Source organism: Aquarana catesbeiana, linkage group LG09 (assembly GCF_042186555.1).
Source record: "Aquarana catesbeiana isolate 2022-GZ linkage group LG09, ASM4218655v1, whole genome shotgun sequence".
NCBI classification, from domain to species: Eukaryota; Metazoa; Chordata; class Amphibia; order Anura; family Ranidae; genus Aquarana; species Aquarana catesbeiana.
In genome coordinates this window covers 257,911,690-257,922,214 of record NC_133332.1, presented here as the reverse complement: position 1 = coordinate 257,922,214, position 10,525 = coordinate 257,911,690, and positions in this window count along the sequence as shown.

The following is a 10,525-nucleotide window of genomic DNA, read 5'->3' as shown; positions in this document are numbered from 1 at the left end:
ACTCATGACTTTGATTTACATTCAGTGTCATACATGCTGCACCACAGACTGGATGTGCAAGTTTTACAGCAGTGCCTATACATTTAAGCTGCTCAGTGTAGTAACCTACAGGAACTGATGTGAAGAGAATTGGTTGCTATTGCCAGTTTGTACAAGGTTAATAAATAAATGAATCTGGAAAGGTGACTACGTGAAAATTTGAACTCTCAACCATTTAATTTGTGAGATCACCAACATACCCCCAAGGGCAAGGCTATTGTCTCAGATAGTGGATAGTTTGAATATCATGACATACCATATGAGCAGTGGATTAATGTTCAAACATTGTACTAAATAGCCACCCTCTAATAAATACCAGTCTCCCAGATGACCTTCCAAAGAATATTCGCATCTGGTAAAATTGTATTTTCAAGAATACATTACCTTCAGCATTATCTTAATTTGCTGCTTGCAAAGTACAATAACCCAAAAGCAACCAAAATTAAATAATACCTAGTCTGAAAGTTGATTGGTTATTATAGGCTTCTTCAGTTTATGGTCATAAATGGGGAGTACTCGTAATGGTCAACGGTGGGTAGTGGGGTCCCCCCAGGATTCTGTGCTGAGACCAGTCCTATTTAATTTGTTCATAGATGGGGTAAACAGTTCAATCTCTGTATTTGCGGACGATACTACGCTAAGCAGGGCATTAACTTCTCCGCAGGATTTGGAAACCTTGCAAAAAGATCTGAACAAATTAATGGGATGGGAAACTACATGGCAAATGAGGTTCAATGTAGAGAAATGTAAAATAATGCATTTGGGTGGCAAAAATATAAATGCAATCTATACACTGGGGGGAGAACCTCTGGGGGAATCTAGGATGGAAAAGGACCTGGGGGTCCTAGTAAATGATGGGCTCAGCAATGGCATGCAATGCCAAGCTGCTGCTAACAAAACAAACAGAATATTGGCATGCATTAAAAAGGGTATCAACTCCAGAGATAAAACGATAATTCTCCCTCTCTACAAGTGCCTGGAGGATATTAGTTATGAGGAAAGGTTGCGAGCACTGAACTTATTCTCTCTGGAGAAGAGACGCTTGAGAGGGGATATGATTTTAACATACAAATACCGTACTGGTGACCCCACAATAGGGATAAAACTTTTTCGCAGAAGGGAGTTTAACAAGACTTGTGGCCACTCATTAAAATTAGAAAAGAGGTTTAACCTTAAACTACGTAGAGGATTCTTTACTGTAAGAGCAGCAAGGATGTGGAATTCCCTTCCACAGGTGGTGGTCTCAGCGGGGAGCATCGATAGTTTCAAGAAACTATTAGATAAGCACCTGAACGACCACAACATACAGGGATATACAAGGTAATACTGACATAATCACACACATAGGTTGGACTTGATGGACTTGTGTCTTTTTTCAACCTCACCTACTATGTAACTATATATAACTATGTAACTTTAATAAATGAATCATGAAAAGGTTGCTTGGGGATATAAACTTGCAAACTTTGGCTCCCCACATCCTTACAGACTGTGGAACATTTTGCATTTCATTTGGAAATCAAGGTCCCAGAGTCTGGAGGAAGATTGGGGGGATACCGAATGCAAGTTGCATGGGGGCCAGTGTTAAGTTTCCGCAGTCAGTGATGGTTTGAGGAGCCATAGCATCTGCTGGTGTTGGGCCACTCTTTATCAAGTCCATAGTCAGCTAAGGCCTCTACAAGGAAAGTTCTATAGCACTTCATGCTTCCTTCTGCTGACCAGCTTTATGGAGATGCTAATTTAATTTTCAAGCAGGACTTGGCATCTGCCCACACTGCCAAAAGAATCAATACATGGTTTAGCGTAGATTCACATTGATGTGGGTTTTTAATCATGGGAGTTCAGCTGAACGTGCATGATTTCATACCCACATATCAATCCCACTTCAGGAGACATTTCAGAGACATTGGTGCAGAGACCTACTGAAATATTTGCCAAAGTAGTACAGAAACGACTTTTGGGAATCAGTGTGGTGCTATTGGGACGTAGCTGCTGATTTGGCATGCAATTCGATAAGCTAAATCACATCAATGTGAACCTAGGCTCAATGATTATGGTATCACTATGCTTGATTGGCCAGCAAACGCACCTGACTTAAACCCCATAGAGAATCTGTGGCACACACCTCCACGGCACAGGGCATTGATGCAGTAATTCATGCAAAAGGCAACCCGACTAAGTTTTGAATATATATACTGAATGTATATACTGTACTTTTCAGTAAGCCAACATTCCTGTATGGAAAAACATGTTGGGTAATATTTTAATTTTTTGAGATACTGCGTTTTGGGTTTTCACTTAGCTGTAAGCCATAATCATCAAAAGTCAAAGAATAATGCTTGAAATATAATCACTCTGTGTAATGCATCTATATAAAATAGGAGTTTCACTTACTGAATTACTGAAATAAACTTTTTGATGATATTCTAATTTTATGAGATGCACCTGAACACTCAATACCATGGCTTCAGTTAAGAAAAGAGCTTGTTGTGACAAAACTAGACTAGTTTTTCACTTGGTATACTAAAAAAAATATTTGCATCTGGTAAAACTCTCTCTCAAAAGTCAATTCCCTTGAACCATAGGCCATCATCCCAACTGAGGCCATTATCTTCAAAATCTTTCACTACACAATCTCCATCTCTACTCCATCAACAGTCTGACACTTACCTGGTTTACTAATTGATATTCTCATCTGGTAAAAATGTAGTTTTAACAGTCCATTCTCTTGAACCAGAGGGCACAATCTCATCTGCTGCCTAAATCTTCAATAAAGATGTCTGCAAAGGTAGTTATGAGGATTTGTACTCACAATCCTTCGCTGACAATAACACCAGCATACGCTCAATGTCACAGCTTCAGATGGTAAAGGAACTTGTTGTGACAAAACTAGACTATGGTCTACTAAAAGAGCTTTGCATCTGGTAAAACTCTACTTTCAAAAGTCAATTCCCTTGAACCATAGGACATCATCTCAACTGATACCATTATGTTCACGATGGTTTATTATACATGATCTCCATTTCTACTCCATCAACAAATTTCAGGTAACAAACATTCAATGTAAAGGTTGGCTTTCGGCCAACAAATGTTGGATGGCAGGCTAGTAAATTTTCAGCAGACAACGGTCTGTTGTCAGATTTTCGTATGGTCTGTACACAAGCCTGTCACACAAAATTCCAAAGTACAAAACACGTTTGCTCTGACTCAATGCTCCCCAAACACGACATTAGCAGAAGGTGCCCAAAGGGTGGCGCTCAAGAGCTGAAATTCCACATAGTACGTCACTACGTTCGTGTTTGTTGGCCAACAGCTGTGTGCCGTTAGTATGCAAGACAAGATCCAGGCACACGCCCTTTTGACAAAAGTCTGATGCTCTGTTGGCCAACAATCCAATTGTGTGTACGAGGCCTTACTCTGCAGTAGTGTTTGGCCGAACACCCCCAGTTCAATATGCTCAGGAACATGGAAAAAAAAAATTCAAAAGTGAACCCTATATGTATAAAGGTTGGGGTGGACTTGGAGTCACAAATACTCCTGCTGAGGCACCATCCCTAAGAGTATACAACTATGTTTAAAAAAAAGGAATTTGGAACAGGATGGGACTTTGATTGTGCCTCAGAGGAGTATATTAAAAAATATACACATACCGAAATTTATAGAAAATTATACAAACTTTATTCATCTGCCAAACTGCAAAATCTTCTAACAATGAACTGGTTAAAAATAAGATACAATTTTGGAATCTTGAAGTCAGGGTGTGCTAATCACAGTAAAGCAGATATGGCCTACGTGTTTCGCGGACAGTTCCGCTTCATCAGGGCCTTGAGGGTAGCAGCACAGTAGATATCGTGTAAATTCCATAAACTGTGGACGGAAGACACAGACTCAAAGAGACATAGATTTGGCCTTTGTGCCCGTAAGGACACTCCACCACACCACGGCGGAGGAAAAATGGCGGAAGAAGAGCCCCCAAAATATATGCTATAAACTGTAAATACTTCTGATGGGGAAACTGAAAATGCACTAAATATCAACTAGTCAGGTAAATTGAATTCGGAGGGGATGGAATATGTACAAATGGACTGTAGAGAAAGTCAGTGGGTAAAGCCTCAAAGGGGAGATCCTCTTTTATGTGAGGGACAGGGAGGAGAAACAATCACTTGAAACATCACAGATCTCCCCTCTTTTTTTTTTAAACATAGTTGTAAACGTGAACCCTATTAAAGTTTATAGGACCCGAAATTGAAAAATCAAAAGTCCCCACATTGGCCAAAAAAAGGGTATCGGGGTCCAGGTACTGCCCTTGGGAGCATGTATTTTTTTAAAAGATAGTTTTCAAAGGAGCAGTGATTTTAATGATGCTTAAACAAAAAAATGGAACATTCCTTTAAATATAGTGCCGTGGGGGGGGGGGGCCTTAGTTTGCCTGTAAATTGGCACATCTGTACCGTTCGGTTCGCACCAGGAACTCCAAAACAAAGAAAAAGTTCTGACTCGAACGGCGAACCCTCTTAAAAGTCTATTGGACCCAAACGTGGAAATCAAATTTGAAGGCTTATATGCAAATAAATTGCCATAAAAGGGTATAGGGGTCTGGGTACTGCCATGAGGGACATGTATCAATGAATATACATTTTTTTTTTAAAAAGATGAAAAATTCCTTTAAATATACTGCCTGGGGGGGCCCTTAAGCCTCATACACACGATCCGATTGTTGGCCAACCGAGCGTCTGATTTTTGTCCAAAGGGCGTGTGCCAGGAACTATCCACAGGCTCCCCTGTGACAGATTTATGCGCTTCCTCCACCACCAGAGGGATCTTTTGACCCGGGGGGAATTGAAAGCAGAGTGTCCAATGACTCCTGGCTGTGGTCCCACACATTTTTAGAATTATGGCCTGCAGGGGACAGAAGTGTAGGCCTGCCCACTGGACCACCGGAATGGCAGATGTCAGTAAGCCCAGGGTTGACATTGCTGCCCTTATTGATACCTGCTGGTTGTTTTGGAGGGAAGCTACCACTCTGTCCACCTTTAGTATTTTTTCCGCTGGGAGAAAAACTCTCAGATGGGTTGAGTCCAGCAGATAGGGGATTTGCTGAGTTAGAATTAAACTGGATTTTTCCAGATTCGGCAGCCATCCCAGCCCTGTCAGGGTTTGTTTTGTTAGCTCCAGATCTCCGACTAGCTGCTCTGGAGAAGCTGCGAAGATGAGTAGATCGTCCAAGTATGCAATAATTGATACTCCCCTGAGCCGCAGAAAAGCCATGGGTTCTGCCATGACCTTTGTAAATACTTGGGGTGACGAGGATAGGCCGAATGGCAAGGCCTGAAACTGCAAATGGATTGTTTCTTCCTCTACCTTCACAGCTAGTCACAGGAACTTTTGAAAAGTTTCCGCAATAGGCACGTGGAGGTAGGTGTCCTTGAGATCCAATGACACCATATAACAGTCCTGGGGTAGTAGCACCCTGACTGTGAATATCGACTCCATCCGGAACCTTTTGTAGGCAATTGATTTGTTCAGGGGTTTCAGGTTTAGAATTAATCTGTAACTTCCTGAGGGCTTTCTTACTACAAAAAGGTGTGAATTGAAGCCCCTCCCTTCCTCCCCTTTTGGGACCCTGCAAACATTCTGTTGCTGTAGTTCCTTTAATGCTCCCAGGAGAGCTTCTGCCTTTGCCAGACATCTGGGGAGAAGCATTACTAGGCTTTGACGTGGAGGGGGCTCTGTAAATTCTGACGGTACCCCAGCCTTACTATCCCCAGGATAAACTGGTTGGGGGAAATTGCTTCCCATTGTGGAAGGAAGGCCCCCAGTCTTCCTCCCACTGTGACCAGTGGGTCATTGCTTTTTACAGGGCTGCTCAGGAGGGCGAAAAATCACTCCTCCTCTGCCCTTACCCCTTTGGCCCCAAGTCTTCTTTTCCCTTTCAGGCTTAAGGGGGTATTCTTTTTTTTCAGACAAAACCCCTTCTTGGTCTGGGTTGGGGTTTTCCGTTTCATCGGGAACGCTTTTTTCTTATCGGCTGTGCGTTCTAATACTGCTTCCAGACCTGGGCCGAATAGGAGGTCCCCCGTCAGTGGAATGCAACAAAATTTAATCTTAGAGGCATTGTCGCCTGGCCATGTTCTGAGCCAGAGGGCCCTTCTGGCTGAGTTGGCTAGTGCAGCGGTCCTGGCAGACATGCGAACTGACTCAGCAGAAGCATCTGCTATATATGCTATTTCTCGCAAAATAGTCGGAAAGGATGACAAAATGGTCTCTTTTGCCGAACCTGCCTCAATGTGGGCTTGAATCTGAGTAAGCCAATGTTCGAGATTACGAGCCACCACTGTGACCGCCATCTCTGGTTTCAAATTGCCCAAAGTTGATTCCCAGGTCTTTTTTAGAAGGGAATCAATCTTTTTGTATGGTATCTGTCAGAGCCCCTAGATCCTCAAAGGCCAGATCTGTTTTTCTGGAAACTTGCGAGAATGCCACGTACAGTTTGGGGTTCTTATTCCAGATTGACACCGGGTCATCTGAAAATGGAAATCTTCTTTTCAGGGATCTGGAAAAGAAGGGTTTCCATTCGGGATCCTGCCATTCCTTTTTGACTGTCTCCACCAGGACCTCGTGGACTGGGAACACTTTCTTTTTCTGTTCCACCAGGCTTTTAAACATTTGGTCGTGGAGAGATAAGGGTTTCTTGTCTACCTGGATACCCAGGGTGGTATAGACTGCCCCCAAAAGGTCCTCTATCTCATCATCATCTCATCACAGTTTGTATTTTGAGGGTCTCCTGGACTCCCCATCCCGGTTCTCTCCCTCCGATTCATCCTGAGAACCGGAGGTAGCATTGTATGGTTCCTCCCTAGCCTCCTCTCTGGAAGGCCCCGCAGTTTCCTCTGTCGAAGCAGGTCTCCTGGGTTGGGAAGATGTAGAGCCCTGTGCAAGGGGCGGGGTTGTACTCTGCGATGCAACTGAAAAGTTGATGACAACTCTTTAACTGATGCCGCTAACCCTGTCTCCTGCTCTGAAGCCCTTTCATTAACTAGTGCATCAATGCAACCTTTACAGAGCACTTTCTTCCAAGCCTCCCCTAGGGTAACCCTCTTCAGTAGCTTTCTGAAATACATGTGAATAAAACACCAATCGGAATCCCCATAGACATCACACAGAGATACAACCATGGGGAGTACCTAGTCCCTCCTATAGGTACTTGGTCTTGGGATGGCTGGAGCTTGCATCACTGAGCATCAGCTTCTGACATGCTGGTGGTGCTGCCTGTGGAGTCCTCTCACCGCCTGTGCTGTGTATCGACTCATCTCCAGCCTCAGCCTGGCCCCCTATCAGCCCCGCGACCTGGAACCGGAAGTCGCAGGTCAAAGGGAAACCATCCGCCGGAAATGACATCACCCACCGTCCGGCCTGCTTGGTTCCATACTGCGGCCTGAAAACTGCACAGGGAGAATAGAGATGCTTCCCTGCCAACAGCCCTGTGACTGAGATAGAGGGCCCCCCGGACTTCCACCTGCGCTCGGCGCTGCCCTGGAGAACCCGTCTCCTTTATCAGGGACTTTCAAGATGTATAGCCCTCAGTCTCTCTGACTAAACCTAGGTCTGGTTCCAGCGCAGTGTCTCCCCACAGGGGGAAACACAAATAACTGAGGCTGGCAGGGGGAGGTGAAAACTTATGGGGGCTGGCGCAGTGTTTCCAAAGGAAGAGGAGGAGCCAAGGTCGCTCATTGTGGCTGTCCTGAAAGACGGGGAGGGAAAAATGAAGTAAAATGACATTTAAATTGCCTGCAATACAATACCAAGCTATACATTTTTTTTAAAAAAACAGCGAGGCCCCCCAGTCCATACCAGGCATTCGGGTCTGGAATGAATTTTAAGCATGAAAAAGTCGGTGACATCAAAAGGGGGGCAGTGCCACAAGGTGACGTCTCCGGGTAGCTCCGCTCTTACCTATATAAGAACAGCAAGCCAGGCATTCAGCGGTTTGCCTTAGTTGACGGCGGAAGTTTATTTTTCAGATCCGGCGGTGGCATCGTGATTTACAATTTATATTGGGTGACACTTTTTTTATTTTTTAATAAAGGAATTGTGAAAAACTGTCTATTTTTATTACTTTGCTACTTTTTTGGTGAATGGGTAGGAGTACCATGTACCCCATACTCATTCACATGGGTTAGGGCGGGATCTGGGGGGGCCCTTGTTAACGGGGGTTTCCAGATTTTGATAAGCCCCCTGCCCACAGACCCCCACAACCCATGGTTGCGTGGATGAGGCCCTGGTCGCCATCAACATGGGGACAAGGTGCACCCATTCCCCATGTTGAGGGCATGTGGCCTGGTATGGTTCAGGAGGGGGTGGCCACTTGCTTATTCCCTCCCCCCCCTCTCCTGACCTGCCAGGCTGTGTTCTTGGATAAGAATCTGGTATGGATTTGGGGGGGACCCCAAGCCTTTTTTTTTATTCCATACCAGACCAGAAAAAACAGGAATGGGGTTTTATTCAGCTGTCAGCAGGGAAGCCCACTGTGTGATTTTACAATAAAATTAGTTCCTAGACTGCATCAAAGCTAGTTTTGCCTAGTCTTGGGTCCTCAGCTATAATAACTAGTTCGTGGGTCCAGAACGGAGGAAGCTGTATCTTGACGGATGCACCCAAACTGGGTGCTGGATGGTTGTCACATGAGGTGTCACCCAGGTTTGGGAAGGCCTGAGGGTGGGGTGATTTGTGTTTTTGTAATGCCTGAGGGCGGGGCGAGCCATGTTTAGGAATGCCTGAGGGCAGGGCGAGCCATGTTTAGGAATGCCTGAGGGCGGGGATAGCCATGTTTAGGAATGCCGGAGGGTGGGGTGAGCCATGTTTAGGAAGGCGTGAGGGCGGGGCGGGCCAGGTTTAGGAAGGCATAAGGGCGGGGCGAGCCATGTTTGGGAGGGCGGGACGACCCATGTTTGGGAGGGCGGGGAGGTGGGGCGACCCATGTTTCGGAAGGTGAAAGAGCAGGGTGACCCATGAATGGGAAGGCCGGAGGATGGGGTGACCGGTGGAGGGTTTAGTTCTCAGTACTAGCACATAATGACATTGCCTTGCAGGAATTTTTTTTTTTAATCACTTGCGGTTTACAACCGCTTTACTATTTTTCAATTACCATATCAAAAAAGTATAACATACATACATATGAAATTACCACAATATAGCAGAAGAATTGTGGGCATAAGATATTAAAGATGTAAGAGCAACAGTAACTTGACCACAAGAAAAGGGGTGTCAGACTACTCCATTCTGCCCCTGGAGCCACAACCCCAGAAAGAACACAACTGTGTAGCAATGTTTCTTATTATTATATTTAGAAAGGGTGGGGGTAACAAAAAAAGAAAAAAAAATGACAAACAAGAACATTAAAAAAAATCTGTAACCAATGCCTAAGGTAACCTCACTCAAAACAGCTGGAAAGTGCCAAGTAGATGTCAGAAAAGTTTCCCCCACAGAGTTCAAAACCAAGCGAGAACAAGTACTCAGGAGTAGAGCAGTATACATTGAAACGTTGCCGATGAATCTAAGGCATCCCCTAAATTCGTATTTATACAATGGGATCATTTTGTTAAGACTTCCAATAATCTAAGGTAGGGGCCTGCGAAGACTTCCATTTAAGGAGTATAGACTTGCATGCATAAAATAAGAGGCCTATTAGAGTTCTCATAGCCCTAGGAGGTAGCTAATAAATGTACTAGGTCCCAAAATTCACACATCAATAGATAATGATACAAAAAGGGTGGTGACCATACAGATACACAGAAATCTCAGAATAGTTTTAGACACTCCCAAAACCATAGGCGTGCGCACAGGGTGTGCCGGGTGTGCCCAGGCACACCCAAATCACCCTGTGCAGCACAGATTCCCCCAACTGCCCTGGCTCCCCACTCCTTCCCTCTGCAGCACTTCTGGCTTCCCTCCTCTCCTCTCCTGCCGGCTGTTGCTGCGGAGATGTTTTAGGATGAGTGAGGGAAGGGCCGGTAAATATGTATTTATCAGCCCCTTCCCTTTCTGAATGAACATGGTTAGTGATGTGAGTAGTAGTGAGTAGTGTGTGTTTGAGCTTTGGGGTGCACATCCTAATGCAATAGGCTGCGCACACCTATGCCCAAAACACATGTAAAAATGTGGCAGGATCTGCCGTACAGCGCCAGCATTGAGAGGAGTGTGAGGGATAAATCTTTTGTAACCTTTGAGTTAAAACTATGAAGAATTACAAATTGTATTAGCCCGTCTCTGGCCGAGACCAAGCACTGCATAGGATCATCCCAAACATCCTCCCAATCCAGCTTTGGGACTTCCGCATGCCAGCAGGACAAAAGTTTTTCAAGGTTGAAGGGTCTTATAAATGGAAGACCAGGGATATGCAATCAGCCGACCTCCAGCTGTTAAAGAACTACAATTCCCATGAGGCTTAGCAAGACACCGATGGCCACAAGCATGACACCCAGAGGCA